Here is a 19,363-nt window from a genome sequence, read left to right as displayed (position 1 = left end):
GAGGACGAGATGGTTGGACAGCGTTCTCGAAGCTACAAACATGAGTCTGACCAAACTGCGGGAGGCAGTGGAAGACAGGAGTGCCTGGCGTGCTCTGGTCTATGGGGTCACGAAGAGTCGGACATGACTAAACAACAAAACAACAACAACAATTCCCTAATGCAGGTTATCAGCTTCGTTTGGTTGTTGTTGTTGTTGTTGTTGTTGTTGTTGTTGTTGTTGTTCAGAAACAGTTTTCCTCCTATTGTTTTGAATGCAAAAGAAATGAAATATGCCAGTTCCATATCTGGCAAAGATTGCTCCATATTCTGAGGTTGTGTTGTGGGAACGTCAGCAGCAAAAAAGGCTAATGCTGTTCTAGGCTGCATCAACAGAAGTCTAATGTCCAGATCAAAGGAAACCATAGTCTTGCTCTCTTCTGCCTTGGTCAGAGCACACCTGGAATTTTGTGCCCAATTCTGGGTGCCACAATTTAAGAAGGATGTTGACAAGCTGGAACATGTGCAGAGGAGGGCAACCAAAATGATCAAGGGTCTGGAAACCAAGCCTTATGAGGAACGGTTGAAGGATCTGGGTATTTTTAGCCTGGAAAAGAGGAGATATGATAGCCATCTTCCAATTCCTTAAGGGCTGTCACACGGAGGAGTTAACATGCTTGCTTTCTCCTGCTCTGGAGGGTAGGATTCGAACCCATGGCTTCAAGTTACAAGAAAGGAGATTCTGGCTGTACATCCGGAATAACTTTCTGACAGGAAGAGCCGTTTGACAGTGGAACCGTCTCCCAAGAAACGTGGTGGACTTTCCTTCCTTGAAGGTTTTTAAGCAGAGGTTGGGTGGTCACCTGTCAATTGATACTTTACTTGAGATTCCTGCATTGCAGGGGGTTGGACTAGAGGACCTCTGGGGTCCCTCCCATCTCTGCCATTCTACCATCCTGTGAAAATACGGGTCCCAGCACAGCAGAATCGCTGCATTTACTATGGAAAAAAAATCTGCCCTGCATTAGCAGTCCGCTGTGTCCATCGTTCCCAGAGGGCTGCTGACAGGCCAGATCTATCTCCTTGAATATTTTCTCTCAGCCCAAGAAAGGCTTTATTTTTTTATTTTACTTTTATCAGAGCAAATCTGCCTCTTTAAGAGAATGGAGGCATAAACACTCCAATTAAAATCTTTATCGGTCCAAACAAAAGAAGCCCCAAACCGGAGCGTAATGTCCTGCCTCAAGTCTCTCCGTCCCCTGCAGATGCCCGCTAAGATACGCAGCGGAAAAGATTGGCGAAATAAGCCCAGGAAACACGCTGTTCTTTTGCTTGGCTGTCGGCTAATTGCGCTGGCTTTTCTGTCCTTCCCTGGGCCTCCCTCCACCCTGCTAGTTCCCGAGTGCTGGGGGAAATCATTAGAGGAAAGGCCAGGAGGTTAAGCAGAGAGAAATCACATCGCATTTGGTGTAGAGGCAAAGTGGTTTGCGCAGGGAGCAAAAAGGACGGCTGCAAAATCCTGGCGCGTTTCCTGCCAGCTCCGGCTCTGATCTCTCCCCGTTTTTGTTGTCGCCTTCCATCCTGAGCCTGGCGGGAGCCTGGTCCTCGATGGAGACAATAGAAAATGATTAATAAATACGCAATTAGATGAAGAAGAAAAAAGGAGGAATGGAGAGACAGGGAATTTCCATATATTCCCGAATATCTTAAACGGCCTTGGTCCAGTATACCTGAAGGAGCGTCTCCTTCTGAGATCCAGCGCCGAGGGCCTTCTGGCAGTTCCCTCGTTGCGAGAAGCCAAGTTACAGGGAACCAGGCAGAGGGCCTTCTCGGTAGTGGCACCCACCCTGTGGAATGCCCTCCCACCAGAGGTCAAAGAGAACAACAATTACCAGACCTTTAGAAGGCATCTTAAAGCAGCCCTGTTTAGGGAAGCTTTTAATGTTTGATGGATTTCTGTATTCTAATATTTTGTTGGAAGCCGCCCAGAGTGGCTGGGGGAACCTGGCCAGATGGGCGGGGTATAAATAATAAATTATTATTATTATTATTATTATTATTATTATTATTATTATTATTATTATATTGAGTCAGGAGGTGCATGAGAACATAAGAAGTATGAGTGGCCCATCTAGCCCAACCTCCTCTTCTCCATAGCTGTCCACTTTCAGATTTGAAAATAAGGGATCAACAGCCTCACCTTGTCCCTGGGACAGTCTACGGCAGGGGTCCCCAAACTTACCCGGCTTTGGGCCGGATGCCCACTGCGCCGATTGTGTGGTGGGCTGGAGGGTGGGGGAGCACATGGCTGTGCGCGCACATGCACAAACGCTATTTCTGGCACACTCGCAACCTGGAAAGCGCCGGAATGACCGCTTCTCCAACATAAAGGGGAGGCGCATTTTGCGCAGTCGCGTGCAGCCCCCAGCTGGGATCCCTGAGGCAGTCCTGGAAGTTTGGAGGCTGGCACTGCCCACCTTAATAAAGGACAAAAGTGGTAAGGACCTAACAGAAGCAGAAGACATCAAGAAGAGGTGGCAAGAATACACAGAGGAATTATAGCAGAAAGATATGGAGGTTTCGTACACCCCAGGTAGTGTGGCTGCTGACCTTGAGCCAGACATCTTGGAGAGTGAAGTCAAATGGGCCTTAGAAAGCACTGCTAATAACAAGGCCAGTGGAAGTGATGATATTCCAGCTGAACTATTTAAAATTTTAAAAGATGATGCTGTTAAGGTGCTACACCCAATATGCCAGCAAGTTTGGAAAACTCAGCAATGGCCAGAGGATTGGAGAAGATCAGTCTACATCCCAATTCCAAAGAAGGGCAGTGCCAAAGAATGCGCCAACTACCGCACAATTGCACTCATTTCACACGCTAGCAAGGTTATGCTTAAAATTCTACAAGGCAGGCTTAGGCAGTATGTGGACCGAGAACTCCCAGAAGTGCAAGCTGGATTTCAAATGGGCAGAGGAACCAGAGACCAAATAGCAAACATGCGCTGGATTATGGAGAAAGCTAGAGAGTTCCAGAAAAACGTCTACTTCTGCTTCATTGACTATGCAAAAGCCTTTGACTGTGTCGACCACAGCAAACTATGGCAAGTTCTTAAAGAAATGGGAGTGCCTGATCACCTCATCTGTCTCCTGAGAAATCTCTATGTGGGAGAAGAAGCTACAGTTAGAACTGGATATGGAACAACTGATTGGTTCAAAATTGGGAAAGGAGTACGACAAGGTTGTATATTGTCTCCCTGCTTATTTAACTTATATGCAGAATTCATCATGCGAAAGGCTGGACTAGATGAATCCCAAGCCGGAATTAAGATTGCCGGAAGAAATATCAACAACCTCAGATATGCAGATGACACAACCTTGATGGCAGAAAGTGAGGAGGAATTAAAGAACCTTTTAATGAGGGTGAAAGAGGAGAGCGCAAAATATGGTCTGAAGCTCAACATCAAAAAAACCAAGATCATGGCCACTGGTCCCATCACCTCCTGGCAAATAGAAGGGGAAGAAATGGAGGAAGTGAGAGATTTTACTTTCTTGGGCTCCTTGATCACTGCAGATGGTGACAGCAGTCACGAAATTAAAAGACGCCTGCTTCTTGGGAGAAAAGCAATGACAAACCTAGACAGCATCTTAAAAAGCAGAGACATCACCTTGCCGACAAAGGTCCGTATAGTTAAAGCTATGGTTTTCCCAGTAGTGATGTATGGAAGTGAGAGCTGGACCATAAAGAAGGTTGATCGCCGAAGAATTGATGCTTTTGAATTATGGTGCTGGAGGAGACTCTTGAGAGTCCCATGGACTGCAAGAAGATCAAACCTATCCATTCTGAAGGAAATCAGCCCTGAGTGCTCACTGGAAGGACAGATCGTGAAGCTGAGGCTCCAATACTTTGGCCACCTCATGAGAAGAGAAGAATCCTTGGAAAAGACCTTGATGTTGGGAAAGATGGAGGGCACTAGGAGAAGGGGACGACAGAGGACAAGATGGTTGGACAGTGTTCTCGAAGCTACGAACATGAGTTTGACCAAACTGCGGGAGGCAGTGCAAGACAGGAGTGCCTGGCGTGCTATGGTCCATGGGGTCACGAAGAGTCGGACACGACTAAACAACTAAACAACAACAACTGCCCACCTGAGGCTGGAGGCTGGAGTCACCGCCCACTCAGTCAGCCGACCAATCCGGCCGAAGGGAGGCGTGCCAGGGGGATCGGCCAGGTAGGATCAGGTAGGCTTACCTGCACACAAAGAAGAGGAGCCATTCTTGGGAAGCAGCCGACAGATTCAGAGCTTTCCCACCCTCCACTCCCTAACTTTATGCTTGCTTTACAGGTTATTTACTCCCACAGGCTTCTTGCTTTACAGGTTTTTCTTCCACAGGCGTACACGCACGCAGGCGCTGCTACGACCGGCCGCTGTTAAAGGGCTGGAAAGGAATTTCCCTGCATTGGCAGGTTCCGCCTTTCCCGTAGCAATTCGTCACAACTTTGGCGGATGCAGGCCTTGGGCAGAATCCTTTAGTCATTTACATAAAGGGGAGGGGCGTGGGGGCGGTGACCCCCCGCCCTGTCGCGGCGGCGATAACAGGGTTCCCGTAAACGGGCCTCAAGGGGGGGGGGAATTGGCGATGCCACTTGGCTGATTATTGCCCTCCCCTTCCAGCGGCAGCAATCGGGGCGGGCGGGCTATCTGCTTGAACATATGTTAGCCCAACCCCCACTCATGCTGGACAACCCTGAAGATCACCCCACCCCCGGCTGGAGGCTTGGGGGGACATACACCCAATGCCTGCGCCAAGGTCTTCCTACATCTGAATTTTAATAAAGTTGTGGTCTGGGGACCCCTAGTCTACGGTATATCTAACAATCCAGGATAGCAGTGGGAAACGGCGCTGGAATAAGGGAATTTCCAGCAAATAAAGGGGCCAACCAGATGCCTGTGGGGAACTCACAATCAGGATTCGAACACAAGAGCCCTCTCCTCTCCTGTAGCTTCCAGCAACTGGTGTTCAGAAGCATTGCTGCTACCTCCAGCTGCGACGGCAGAGAAGAGGCATCCTCACTTCTAGCCATTGGAAAAAAATGTATTTCTACTTTTCAGATTCATACATTTCACTGATTTTACAATCATTTTGACATTTCAAAACTTGGCTTCCTTTCCCCTCTTCCTGCGATTCTTTAAGTTTATTTTTAGTACCTTCTGCATATCCAAATTAACTTAATTTGTTCATTTGTTCATCTTCTTTAAATATATACTCTTCAGAGACTGAAGGTTATTACGGTACAATAATCCTGCCAGTGTTTTTATCTGTTTGCAATTTATCTGCAAATATTCAATAAACCATTTCCATTCTTTTATAAAAAGTTTGTTATCTTGATTTCTCATTCTTCTATAAATTTTTGTATCCATTCTTCCTTTACTGGGACTTCTGCTTCTTTCCATTTTGGGGCAAGTAACATTCTTGCCACTGTAGTAGCATACATGAATAAGTTTCTAAACATTTTAGGTAGTTCTGTCCCTATAATTTCCCAAGAGAAAAGCTTCTCTCTCTCTTTTTTAAACGAATGTTATTTTAAACATCCTTTTCATTTCATTTTGTATCATTTCCCAGTAAGCCTTAACCTTACTACAAGACCACCACATCTGATAAAAAGAACCTTCCTTCTCTTTACATTTTTAACACTAATTTGATTTAGATTTATACATTTTTGCCAGTTTACTCAGTGTTAGATACCATCCATAAATCATTTTCATATACTGTAATTTTCTCTTAGACCATAACATGCTGTAAATTTTATATCCACATTCCACAATCATTTCCATGTTCCATGTCTATATTATGACCGATATCTCTTGCCCAGTGTATCACTGAGGATTTTACTTGCTCATCCTTTGCCTCCCATTCCAATAATATTTAATACATTTTAGACAGCACTTTTACATTTTACATTCCAACAGGTCTCTCTCCAGTTGTGATATTTGTTCCCCAAATGGCACTTCTAGCCATTAGTAGTCCTCTCCTCTTCCCTGAATTTGTCTAATCCTTTTTTAAAAACCATCCAGGTTGATGGCCATCATTGTCTTCTGTGGCACAGAGTTCCACAGTTTAACTGTGAAAAAGTACTTTCTTTTATCTGTCCTGAATCTTCCAGCATTTAGTTTCGCAATTCAGTCTTATCCACTCTGACTGGCAGCAGTGCTCCAGGCGTTGATTCCTAGCCCTAACCTAGAGACACCAGAAGTTGAACTTGGGACCTTTCCGCATGCAAAGCATGGGCTCAACCATTGAGGCACAACCTTTCATGCCATCTTACGATTTTCCTTACATTTTTGTTATATGCCACCTTTCCCACCATGGAACAGGATGGGTGACACCTGGCTTGAGAGCAGTACATGTGAAAAGGACCTAGGAGTCTTGGTAGACCACAGACTTGACATGAGTCAGCAGTGTGATGCAGCAGCTAAAAAAGCCAATGCAATTCTGGGCTGCATCAATAGGAGTATAGCATCTAGATCAAGGGAAGTAATAGTACCACTGTATTCCGCTCTGGTGAGACCTCACCTGGAATACTGTGTCCAGTTCTGGGCACCACAGTTCAAGAAGGATACTGACAAGCTGGAACGTGTCCAGAAGAGGGCAACCAAAATGGTCAAAGGCCTGGAAACGATGCCTTATGAGGAACGGCTTAGGGAGCTGGGTATGTTTAGCCTGGAGAAGAGAAGGTTAAGGGGTGATATGATAGCCATGTTCAAATATATGAAAGGATGTCATATGGAGGAGGGAGAAAGATTGTTTTCTGCTGCTCCAGAGAAGCGGACACGGAGCAATGGATTCACACTTCAAGAAAGAAGATTCCACCTAAACATTAGGAGGAACTTCCTGACAGTAAGAGCTGTTCGGCAGTGGAATTTGCTACCAAGGAGTGTGGTGGAGTCTCCTTCTTTGGAGATCTTTAAGCAGAGGCTTGACAGGCATATGTCAAGAATGCTTTGATGGTGTTTCCTGCTCGGCAGGGGGTTGGACTGGATGGCCCTTGTGGTCTCTTCCAACTCTATGATTCTATGATTCTGTGAATACATGGTTCTCTCGCTCCTTGCTTAATCCCCACAACCACTGGCGTAGGAAGCTGCTCGGGCACTCGGAGCGGCAAACATGACGCGCACCCGGGGGGTGAGGTGTCACTACGTAGCTCGCGCTGCCCCCCAAAAGATGGAGCTAGGAGCGGGCCGCCCCCCCTCTCCCCCCTTGCTACGCCCCTGCCCACAACAACCCTGTGAGGTGGGTTAGGCTGACGGGCAGTGACTCACCCAAAGTCACCCAGTGAGCTTCATGACCAAGTGATGATTTGAACCCTGGTCTCCCAGGCCCTAGTCGGGCACTCTAACCACTGCATCATACTGTCTGAAAAAGGCTAGGTGGATTTTGAAGACTTAAGCTGATGCTGGGGTGAGATCAGTGCTGCCTGCATGCTTGCAACTGCAGTCAAGGGGTACGTTTTTTTGCAGCAGCCAAAAAGGCTAATGCTATTCTAGGTTGCATCAACAGAAGTGTAATATCCAGATCAAGGGAGGGAATAGTACCACTCTGCCTTGGTCAGACCACACTTGGAGTCCTGTGTCCAATTCTGGGCACCACAATTTAAGAAGGATATTGACAAGCTGGAATGTGCGCAGAGGATGATCAAGGGTCTGGAAACCAAGCCTTATGAGGAACGGTTGAAGGAGCTGGGTAAGTTTAGCCCGGAAAAGAGACTGAGAGGAGATATGAGAGCCATCTTCTAATATCTAAAGTGCTGTCACGGGGAAGACGGAGCAAGCTTGTGTTCTCCTGCTCTGGAGAGCAGGACCTGAACCATTTCAAGTTAGAAGAAAGGAGATACTGACTAAACATCAGGAAGAACTTTCTGATGGGGAAGAGCTCTTTGGCAATGGAACAGACTCCCTCAGAAGGTGCAATACTCTCCTTTCTTGGAGGTTTTTTAAAGTAGGGGCTGGACGGCCATCTGTGATCTATGATCTAGTTCAGATTCCTGCATTGCAGGGGGTTGGACTAGATGACCCTTGGGATCCCTTCCAATTCTACAATTCTATTATTTTATGTGTTTGCTGTGTGTTTTCTAATGCATTTCAGGGGGTTGGACTAGGTGACCCTTGGGGTCCCGACCATACAATTCTATGATTCAATGGGCTTCTGGATCAGGGCAATCATCTTTTCAGATTCAGCCAAACTCTTTCAGTTGTAAAAATGGTCTTCTTATTGACCCATGGGGTTCTTCTTTACAGCCACTTTGCTTCAAGCCTGAGCTTTAACTGCTGCAAACCACCTTGCTTATTTTAGACAAGAAGGCATCGATGTTTTGAGATCAATAGATGCATGTAAGAATTTCAGTGGGAAATGTTGATTTCTGCTAGTGATGGGCAGAACTCTCCCGAGTTTGATTCAGAATTGGCCGTCTTGCCAAGTTTTCTCCAAAGCTTCTGTCTCATCATGTTGCCTGAGGAAGTTGCTGTGCGCATGAACTTCCCTGCATGGCCCTGGGAAATGTATGCTGCTTCAATCGCAGGCGCAACTTGGGATGGAGGAGAGATTTGATTCAGTGCGCATATGAAGCTTACCAAATTTGCACATTCAATCGTGGCTAGTGGCCTGGTCCCCCATGAATTTGTCTAATCCTCTCTGAAAGCCATGACACATTGTGGTTGTGAATCCCACCATTTTAACTCTTTGCTGCTATGTGACAAAGCACGCCCATTTGTCTGTCCTGAATCCAAGCATCGCAGAATCAGCCCCAGGATCTATGGATAATGGAGGGTATACAAATTTAATAAATCTTCAATAATAATTGGGTTCCTTCCAACTCTATTGCGTAGTCCAAACTCTGCAATGCAGGAATCTTATTTATTTATTGCATTTATATTCCACCTTTGCCTCCAAGCAGCTCAAAAAGATGTGTATGGTTCTCCCTGCCTCCGCATTCAAACCCTGTGAGGTGGGTTAGGCTGAGAGGCAGGGATTGGCCCAAGGTCACAGCCCGTGAGTCTCATGGCCGAGTGGGGATTTGAACCCTGATCCCGCAGGTCTTAGTCAACGCTCTAAACAATGCACCACACTGGCTCCACCATGATTTGGCTTTGCTGGATGTCCACAAGTTCTAACATTATGAGAGAGTGAGAAGCATAGAAACATAGAATCACAGAGCTGCAATGCAGGAATCTCAACTAGTGTCACAGTCTGGTTTACGGGCGGTCGAAGTCCCGGCTGAGGACGTCGGGACCGGGGGCAAGACGTCGGGGTGGGAGCAGGAACGAGAGTCAAGAAGCCAAGGGTCCGAGGATCAGGAACCAGGAGTCAAGGAGCCAAGGGTCTGAGGAGCAGGAAGCAAGGAGTCAGGAAGCCAAGGGTCCGAGGATCAGGCAGGGCCGGCGCGTCCATTCAGGCGACCTAGGCAGCTGCCTAGGGCGCCAGAATGGAGGGGGTGCTGGTCAGCCTGCCCGCCGCCCCCTGGTGCTAAGCCACTTCAGGCCGCTCTCCGGAGGCGCGCGACTCGGGATAGCGGCCTGAAGCCACTCTACAGCTGACAGGCGCAGCGAATTGGCCTCAGACTCGTGCTCCTGCGCGCCTCTGGAGCTTTGTGCGGGGAGCGCGAGCCTGCGGCCACCTCGCTGCACCTGTCAGCTGTAGAGCGGCTTCAGGCCGCTATCCCGAGGCACGTCCGTGCCTCCGGAGAGCGGCCTGAAGCTGCTGTACAGGCTACAGCTGACAGGCGCAGCGAGGTGGCCCCAGGCTCGCGCTCCCGCATGAATCTCCGGAGGCGCGCGGGAGCAGGAGCCTGGGACCACCTCCCCACGCCTCTCAGCTGTTTTTTATTTTATTTATATTTTTTCTACTTTTTATTTTTTCTATTTTCTATTTTTTATTTTTTCTATTTTTTATTTTCTATTTTCTATATTTCTATTTTCTCTATTTTTTAAAGTTTTTAAAGTTTTTTTTAATGAAGGTGATCTCGTCTAGGGTGCAAAAAACCCTAGCACCGGCCCTGGGATCAGGAACCAGGAGTCAAGGGTCTGAGGATCAGGAAGCAAGGAGTCAGGAAGCCAAGGGACCGAGGATCAGGGAGTAAGGAGTCAAAAAGCCCAAGGCAGGAAGTGTGTTGCTGTGGCAAAGAGCCAAAGGGAAATACCTTATATCCCTTCCCACCAGGTGCTGTGCGTTACCAATTGGCTTCACCTGTGCGGCCGCGCCTTGCCTCTTCAGAACAAACTTAGGAAAGCCCCAGTCCTGGTCACAGGGCCTAGCTCCTGCACGCACTCCTGACAACTAGATCATACATGACAGATGGCCATCCAGCCTCTGCTTAAGAAAATCTCTAATGAAGGAGAGTCCACCACCTTCCAAAGGAATTCGTTCAAACTGCCACCATGCCTTGCTACTGCTGCCACCACCTGCTCTGCCACCACCGTTTGCCCTGCCACATCAACTGACAGCGGAGAAGCGGTGCCAATTTTTTGCAAGATTGGGCTGATTTTAGGTGAGCTCTTGCCCCAAATTGGCGCAATCTTGTTGGAAATCGGCACCAATGGTGGTAGTGTTTTTCTGCTGTAGGTGGGCCACATGCCATCTGGTGGGGTCTTCTTCTGCCTGAGGCAGTGGCCCAAGCCTGCCTAATGGCTGGGCTGGCTCTGCTTCTGAATGAATACCAGTTTTGGGAACCGCAGGAGGAGAGAGTTGCTCTTGTGCTCGGATCCTGCTTGCCGGTTTGCCACAGGCAACTGCTCAGCCACTGTGAGGACAGGGTGCTGGACTAGATGGGCCACTGGCCTGATCCTGCAGGCTCTCCTTACAGTTTGTTCTTAAAGGCAGGCGCAGCCCTGCCGCTCTCACACATTTCCCATTTCCTAGAGGGATCTCAGGATCCTGGAAAAGCTCATGCCTGAAATGGAACCAGAAGAGCTGGCCCAGGCTGCTTCCTTTTCTGCAGCCCCAAATGACACTTTTGCATTTCCAAGATATCAGTTTCAAAGGCAACACTTTCCCCTTGAAGGTAGGCGATAAGAGAGTTTTCGTCCTACCTTGCCAGCCCCTTTAAGAGGCAAGGCTTGAAGTTGTTACTATAAGGCAAAAGAAAAGGAGAGGGGAAAGTGCAAGGCTTTGATACCGTCTCAACTTTATTCTTTCTAGAACTTCGCTAAAGAAACGCAGGGCAGACAAAAGAAGGCACTTCTGCACACAACGACCGGTGGATTTAAAAAGAGACAAAGGAAGTCCTTTGCAAAGGGATATGTCTAGTGTCGGCTGCTAGGCATGGTAGGTAAGTAGAGCCCCCAGGTTCTGAAGAAGCCTACCTCAGAATACCAGTGGCTAGCAGCAGTTTGGTGTTAGTTTCATGCCAGGGGGGCATCCAGCCAGGCACTCCAGAATACAGATAAATGGTTTATGTTAATGGGAGCGCAGACAGCGACCCAGAGTTTTTAATTCTGCCCCCCCCCAAACAAGTTACAAACCTCAAATCTCAGCCGAGAGAGAGGCAGTGTGGTGTAGTGGTTGGAGTGTTGGGCTAGGACTTGGGAGCAGCGGCAAAGCAAGCTGATCGGGCGCCTGGGGCGGCGTGCGTGCCCTGCGCCCAGGGCTGGGGCCACCACCTGCGGGGGTGGGGCAAGCTGGGGCAGGACTCTCCGTGGGGCCTCCGAGGAGTCTGCCTGCCTCCTCCCACTCAGCCGCCCTACAGCTGAGGGGGGGGCAGCGGGCGGACTATTTGGGGCAGCACGGAGCCTGTGGGCACCCAAGCCACCACGTCACTCTCGGGAGAGATGTGTGGCTCGGGCGCGCTGCAGGCCCCGCGATGAGTGCCGCCTGGCATTTGTCACCCCCCTCAGTGGGGACACCTGGGGCAGCCTGACACCACCGCCCCCCTTCCTCCACCCCTGCTTGGGAGACCCGGGGGCGGATCTGCACTCATGGTTTTTAACATTAAGGAAGGGTTTTGAAAGCACATGACGTCCTACTTTTTACGATCATAACGCGTTATTACCTTGTCTTTTCATCACTTAATTTTAAATCGTTTTATGCTGCTCTATTTGTGAAACACTGCTCATATGTTCCTACGTGCTTTTACTGCATTCAAACTCCGACACACACACCCGCGCCAATGGTATTCGAGGGGCAGATCACAAAGGAAACAGAGGGCGGGAGAATTAAAATGTGACAGGAGCTGAGGGTGGAGCAGAGCAACCAGCGACCAGGGAAGAAGCAACATTTTGGAAACTGGCGTGGCGTTAGTTTGAAATGGATTTGGAAATGCGTATAATGTTGTAGTTTTAGAGATTATTTTAAGATTAAGGATCAATATGAAAGAATGGTAGTTAATGGTTAGATTTAAAATAAGTATGGATAGATATAAAATATGTTTTAAAAGTTAGGAAATAGAAATCGCTAAAGTTGAAATACAGTGAAATGCAGTATGGGGGGATATGAGGAAGTCACCCCAAAATGATTAGAAAGGATGAAAAATTGTGGAAGGTATATTTTCTTTTATATGTTCTTGTTTTTGTTTGTAATGTTGTGTTTTCTTTGTTGTTGTTGTTGTTGTTGTTGTTGTTGTTGTGTTATTTGTTGTTTATATATTTGTTTTCATAAAAGCAATAAAAAATTTTGAAGGGAAAAAAAGGAAACTGGTGCGGCAGGGGATTCCCTACATTTGACATGGGGGAAAACACACCAAGGTAAAAAACATTTTAATTAACAAGCGTGTCCTGACATTTTTGAACAACATATCGTTTGTATAGGTGGAAATAAACAGGTCAGTGTAGATCCAGCCCAGGTTTCGAATTCCTACTCAGCCATGAAGCTCACTGGGTGATTTGGGGCTAGTCTCTGCATCTCAACCTGGCCTACCTCACAGGGTTGTAGCGGGGATGGAATGAGGAGGGGGAGAGTCATGTACATCACGTCCTAGGAGAAAAAGGCAGGATGCAAATGCAATAAATCAATCAATCAAAAAACCACCTTATCTGGCAGTCAGCTAAAGAACTAGCTTGGGGGTGGGGAACCTCTGGCCCTCCAGTCCTTTCAGTCTGGCCCCTCGGACTCTCCCCAGACCACCCCCTCGCCCCCGCTTGCTGATCCTGAGTTTTCATCTGTCTGGAACATGTCCTTGAAGCCTTACAGTGCTTCTCGCTTGTCTGGATTGAAGATCTCTATCTGCGTGAGAGTATGTAGAAACCAGCCTATTGTACAAGGAGAAAATTCTTAAGAGTTGCTCCACCCTTTTTTGCCTTTGGCTCCACTGACCCCTGGAATGTGGCCCCTGGAAGGTTGCCTAAGTGGGAAACCGGCTCTCAAGCTGCAAGAGGTCTTCTACCCCTGGCTTATCTCTTCCAATGAGTGACAGCCTCCGTCTCAACTCTTGTGATAGTTATCTACAAGCACTGAGAAATGAGGAAAGAATAACTCTTAATTAACGGTAATTAAGTGCTGAATAGATTCCAGCATTGTAGTCGGTTTGGCGGCTTCCATATCAACAGAGGGGACCACAGCACAGCAGCAGAGCACGTGCTCGGATTGCAGAAGGCGCCAGGTTCAATGCCAGCAAAAGGTCCTTGAGTCCCAGTGCTGGAGAATGAATAGCTGTTAATCAAGAGCGGACGGAATTGGGCTGGATTCTCGATGGACTGACGCTTTAGAAAGTAGAAGGGAGATTGCTTGAAGCCAGAGCTGTCTGCTTATTGGCCTGCCTTTAGGGAGGTGTGGCAGCTCAGGGGCAAAGCACATGCTTGGCATGCAGAAGGGCCCAGGATAATCTCCAGTGCAGTGAGGAACACAAGAACCTCCCTTGCACCACAGCAGACAAACTCAACATATGTCAGGGACTGGACTGAGGCATCTTCCTGAACCTCCCAAGAAGAGGACAGTATAGATTTAGAACAATGGTTTGCAGAAGGTCATAGTTCAGAGGCTGCAGAAGGGAGAAGCTGGGAAATATTGGGAGAGGAGCAGCAGGAAGTAGCACCAGGGGAGAGACAGCTGACAGACTCAGTGACCGCCAGGGGCGGAAGAAGGGGGCTGCGGTGGGTGCGGGCCGCCCCCGGGTGTCACCACTGAGGGGGGTGACAAAATGCTGGGCGGCACTCACTGTGGGGCCTGCAGCGCGCCAGAGCCACGCGTCTCTCCTGGGAGTGACACGGTGGCTTGGGAACCCGCAGGTTCCGCACTGCCCCAAATGGACCTCCCACCGCCTCCCCCTCAGCTGTAGGGCAGCTGAGTGGGAGGAGGCAGGCAGACTCCTCGGAGGCCCCGCAGAGCAGCCTGCCCTGGCTCACCCCACCCCACAGGCAGCTGGCCCCACCCCTGGGCACAGGGCACGCATGCTGCCCCAGGCACCCGGTTGGCTTGCTCTGCCACTGCTGACCGCCCCCCTCTCCCAGGACCCAGCGTGCATTGAGAGTAGTAGAACAGAAAGCTCAGAGGCAGAAAGCACAGACCAGCAACACCATTACCCGAGAGGCGTCACCACCTCTCTCTGTGAATATTGAATAAAACACCATGGTAAGAACGTCTTGTTTTCCCATTTCTGGCTGCCAGCCATGAGGGAGGGGGATCCGGTTCCCTGAAGCCTGACAACATAATGTAAAAACACATGCAGAGCCCTGAAGCAGGATCAGGCCCAAAGCCCACCTAGTCCAGTATCCGGTTCTGTATGCCGATGGGAAGCCCGCAAGCAAGAGCTGAGCAGACCTTCCGAGTGCCCCTATTTTTCAGGGACAGCCCCAGATTTACAGAAGCTGTCCCGGTTTCTGATTTGATCCCAGAATGTCCTGCTTTTCCTTAGGACGTCTCTATCTTCTAAGGCCAGCCTTGCTGGTGGGGCAGTTATACAAGCGTCCCCTGATGAGGGATATCACTGTCGGGTCCAGGACGAAGCTAGCCAACCAGTTGGCCTGTCCCTCTTCCAGACGTTCCCTCCGTTTAATGGCTGCCGTCTCCGCCTAATGCGAGCGCCTGTTTGCTTTTCCTCTTCTTGCCCATCTGGGTGCGGGGTGTCATCCCTTTTATTTGTTAATGATGGAGGACATTAGTCCAGGCAGTGAGAGGATTTGTGAGGCAAACTGTTGTTATGTTTTACGGCTTCCACAGAAGTGCCGTGACCTCTATTACTTCTTTGTTTTATGGCAGCCAGTACGAAAGAAAGAAAGAAAGAAAGAAAAGATCCTCTTTAGATTTATGTGCCGTGTTAAGGAAAAGTGCTTTGTTCATTCGGTGGTGAGTCCATGTCTCTGTGTGTCGCTGAATCATACGGTTGTATCTTCCTGCGTTTACACCATGCAAGATTCCCAAAGTTTGCCAGCTCTGGTCTATTTGAATGCTGAGAATAAGCCCAAATCAACACACCGTGCTCAACCTTATGCATTTCCCCTCCACACATTTACTTACTTACTTACTTACTTACTTACTTACTTACTTACTTACTTACTTACTTGTTTGTTTATAAAAGTCAGCAGTAGATTTTACCAATTCTTTTCCAAATTACAACGCAATACTCCACAAATTATTACAAATCAATACCAAATCAATACAATTTTAATTAAATGACTTCCCATTTGCCATTGTTGACACGACCTTAGCTTCTAATATTACAATTAAAAAGACGGCAGTAGAGCCTGTGATCTACAATAGTCAGCTGGAACCACTCGCATTGGCATGGTGCGGGCAGAAGGAAGGAAGGATTAACCGTTTTATCCCTGGCCATTTTCCCACTCAAAATCTCTCCACTCCCACTGCCCACATCACCCAGGAGAAAATAGACTGTTAATATCGTTTTAGATTAGATTTTATATTTGCATATATAGTGTTGATCCTATCAATGATGTTTTTAAATGATTCCCCCCCCAATGGTTTTAGCGGTTTTTGTTTTTATCTGTAAGCTGCCTCAAGTTCCACCAGGGGAAAAGGTGGGGTATGTATAAATAAGTTAATAACAATACCAACAACAATAATTCCACCTCTCTATAGGACAAAAAGAAGCTGGAAGAGCTGGTGAACCGGGTTCGTGTCTCCGCTCCTCCACATGCAGCTGCTGGGTGACCTTGGGCTAGTCACACTTCTCTGAAGTCTCTCAGCCCCACTCACCTAACAGAGTGTTTGTTGTGGGAGAGGAAGGGAAAGGAGAATGTTGGCCACTTTGAGACTCCTTCGGGTAGTGATAAAGCGGGGTATCAAATCCAAACTCTTCTTCATCATCATCATGAGAAATTCCTCCAAGAAGCTCTAAGGGTCATCCATGATTCTCTCCTTCCTCATTTAATCCCCATAACAACCCTTTGAGGTAGGTTAGGCTGGCAAAAGGGCACCCATGGCACAGCGAGGATTTGAACCCTAGTCTCCCAGGCCCTTTCCGCCTCTCTAATCACCACACCACACTGGCTCTCACTTAATGACTCAATTCGTCCGGTCTCAAATCCAGCTTGCAACATTTCCATGTCCGTTTGTGATTTTTCCAAAAATGAAAATTCATCAGTGTTTTAATGTGAGCTTCTCCCAACGAACTCGTGTTTGCATGCTGTTTCCACCAATATACATTTTTGCCAAGCAATTTCCTCTAATGAAATACGTTATCGTACATTACAGTCACTGATACATGTATTTTTATGGACACTTCAGCCCATGCATTTAAGTACTCGCTTCTCGGCTGGCACTGCAAAATTCGGGGTAGCGCACATTTGTAAAGGATTTTGGTCTGTGCATCGTTCAGAAGGCACAAATGAGCTTGAATTTAAATATGAACTGTACTGAATTGCTCCCCCATTCCTAGTAACAGAGCATGGTGCTCCTGCTCCGGAAAAGCTGCCTTGAGAGAGAACCTGTCTGAATCCCGTGCAACAAGTACGTAATAAGCTTTCATTTATTTACAGAAAATAATAATATAATGGCTTAGGAAAGCCCTCAGGCAAACTTTGGCCCATCCCAACCACCTCACCGTCTCCATCGCCTATGCCATTGAAGAGATTGAGTCTATAGCTTGAGTGCATGTGTGCTGGTGTAAAGGGCTTTTTAATGTTTTAATAACAAATATTACAAGATATCTTTCCTCATGCCCGTTGCCTGCTGAGCCATCACGCTGAGAGACCATATTTATGGCACTGTAAAGCACAATGAAGGCGGCAGTGCCGGGAATACTAATCGCCTAAAGTTTATTACGCCAAGCCTGAATGCTTCATTTTAATTGCATGGAAACATTTAATTTGTTAGATGGCGTGTCATGTAGCTTTCCTCAGGCACCAGTAACTTATAGCCACACTGGGGCAATCTACCAGACTAGGAGAGGTTATAAAATGAAATGGATATTTTTTGGCATCCTTTTTTCTTTTTTTTACTTGACTCCATTTTTCTTTCTTTGCATATGTGTGTGTGTGTGTGTGTGTGTGTGTGTGTGTGATTGCAAGACCTTCTGTTTCTTGGGGTTATGAGACATCTCCTAGTAATGATAAGAGGTTAAGCAAAGCAGCATCTTCAACTACAAGCTTATTCAGTACTAGCTGACCCGGCCACGCATTGCTGTGGTTCTTTCCTGTGATCCCCCACCCCACCCTGTCCGAATCCATGACGTATCCTGCCCCTCCTCCCTCCACCCCGGCTCATCCCTGTGTTTCGGTAGGATACCCTTCCCTCTTTTGTCCCTGGGGAGTGTTGGCCCCTCCCCCCTGTATCTCCATACCTTGGCCCCCACCCTTCGAAAAGGAACTGTTAGGTTCTGGGTTCTATTTCCCAGCATGCACTTTTGTCTGAACCCTCTGTTGTCCCTGGGGAGTGTTGGCCCCTACCCCCGGTATCTTCCTACATTGGCCCCCAGCCTTGGAGAAGGAGCTGTCAGTTTCTGGGTTCCATTTCCCAGTATTTACTTTTGTCTGAGCCCTCTGTTGTCCCCTCCCCCCTGTATCTCCATACATTGGCCCCTGCGCACACATCGTGAACATTTCTATCGGGGGTGATGATGCGCCCTGGGACCCAGAGAACTACTTAAAGAATCCCAACCCGGGGCGGGGGGGTCAAATAGTGAAGCCCCATAGCCCTGTAGCAACAGACAGGCCCAGACAGAAGGAGGGGGGTCATATGGGCCACTTGGCGCGGGCCTCCGGATCTAAAGGGGGCCTCGGTCAGCATATTCACAATCATTAAAATGAAAAAAGTAACAAAAGGCTTCAAAAAAAGTATAGTATCCAGATCAAGGGAAGGAATAGTGGTGCTCAATTCTGCCTTCGGAGCACGCTACCTTGAATCCAGTTTTGGGTACCATAGTTTAAGAAGGATGCTGACCAAAATGACCAAGTGTTACGAGGAATAGTTAAGAGAGCTGGTCATGTTTAGCTCCAGAGGGGACGACCCGAACCAATGGCTTCAAATTACAAGAAAGGAGATTCCGACTAAACATTACTGATGGTCTTCTTCTTCTTTGGCGATCACTCGTAGCCGAGTAAGATTGTCTTCCATAAACGTGGTTTTAACAGTGAGTCCGTAAGTGACCGTGGAGACCAATTCTGGATCCACACGTCCTTCCACAGTGGGGACATTGGTTCCTGGGCAGAAGTTGATCACGGTGTGGATTTACCAAGCGTGCCTTCCTCTTAGCATGTTTCTCCCTTGCATCCGGAGCTCAAGTGTCTTCAAAGCCTACGACACCTTTGGTAAAGGCTGTTCTCCAACTGGAGCGCTCGCAGGCCCGTGTTTCCCAGTAATTGGTGTTTATACTACATTTTTTAAGATTTGCCTTGAGAGTGTCTTTAAACCTCTTTTGCTGACCACCAGCATTTCACTTTCCATTTTAAAGTTTAGAATTGAGTAGTTGTTTTGGAAGACGATAAACAGGCATCTGAGCAGTATGACCAGTCCAGCGAAGTTGATGTTGAAAAATCATTGCTTCGACACTGGTGATCTTTGCTTCTTCCAGTACACTGGCATTAGTTCGCCTATCTTCCCAAGTGATGTGTAATTTTTTTCAGAAGACACCATTGATGGAATCTTTCAAGAAGTTGGAGCTTTACTGATGGCAAGAGCGGTTTGACTGGGGAAGGGACTCAGGAAGCGATGGACACTCCATCACTGGAGCTTTCTGGACAGAAGTTGGAAGGCCACCTGCCAGGGATTCTTTAGATGTGATTTGTGCATTGCAGGGGGTTGGACTAGATGACCCTTGGGGTCCCTTCCAATTTTACAATTCTATGATAGGAACTTTGGAGCAGCTTTGATGCACATCTTGGATGTATCACTGTGGATCGAAGCTCATCTTCTGGTTCGAGAGGCTTATAGGAGCGTTGGAAGCTGCCTTATGCTGTGTTAGAACATTGTTCCATCCAGCTCAGTATTGTCTACAGTCTACACCATGG

This window comes from Zootoca vivipara, chromosome 9 (assembly GCF_963506605.1).
Source record: "Zootoca vivipara chromosome 9, rZooViv1.1, whole genome shotgun sequence".
Lineage (NCBI taxonomy): Eukaryota > Metazoa > Chordata > Lepidosauria > Squamata > Lacertidae > Zootoca > Zootoca vivipara.
The sequence above is the reverse complement of the archived record's forward strand: the minus strand, read 5'-3'. Positions refer to the sequence as shown.